Source organism: Penaeus monodon, chromosome 27, assembly GCF_015228065.2.
Source record: "Penaeus monodon isolate SGIC_2016 chromosome 27, NSTDA_Pmon_1, whole genome shotgun sequence".
NCBI classification, from domain to species: Eukaryota; Metazoa; Arthropoda; class Malacostraca; order Decapoda; family Penaeidae; genus Penaeus; species Penaeus monodon.
This window is the reverse complement of record NC_051412.1, coordinates 26899586-26899822: the sequence shown is the minus strand read 5'-3', so window position 1 is coordinate 26899822 and position 237 is coordinate 26899586.

The window sequence follows — 237 nt, the reverse complement described above, 5'->3', positions numbered from 1 at the left end:
CCCCAATAAATGCAAGAGATAATAGACAAACAGATGGATGAATAGATATTTAGAAGGTAAGAGAAAACAGGAGAGACAAGAGAGAGAAACTAACGAAAAGAGTAAAGAAAGAGGACAGAAAAGAATCTGTGTATAATACAAATTAATATTAAATTTTGGTGAGCAATTTTCGTGCCTTTAAAGATATTGTTTGAATAGCGAAGATTCTCAGAATATTTTAGGAGGATGTGGCTGCCC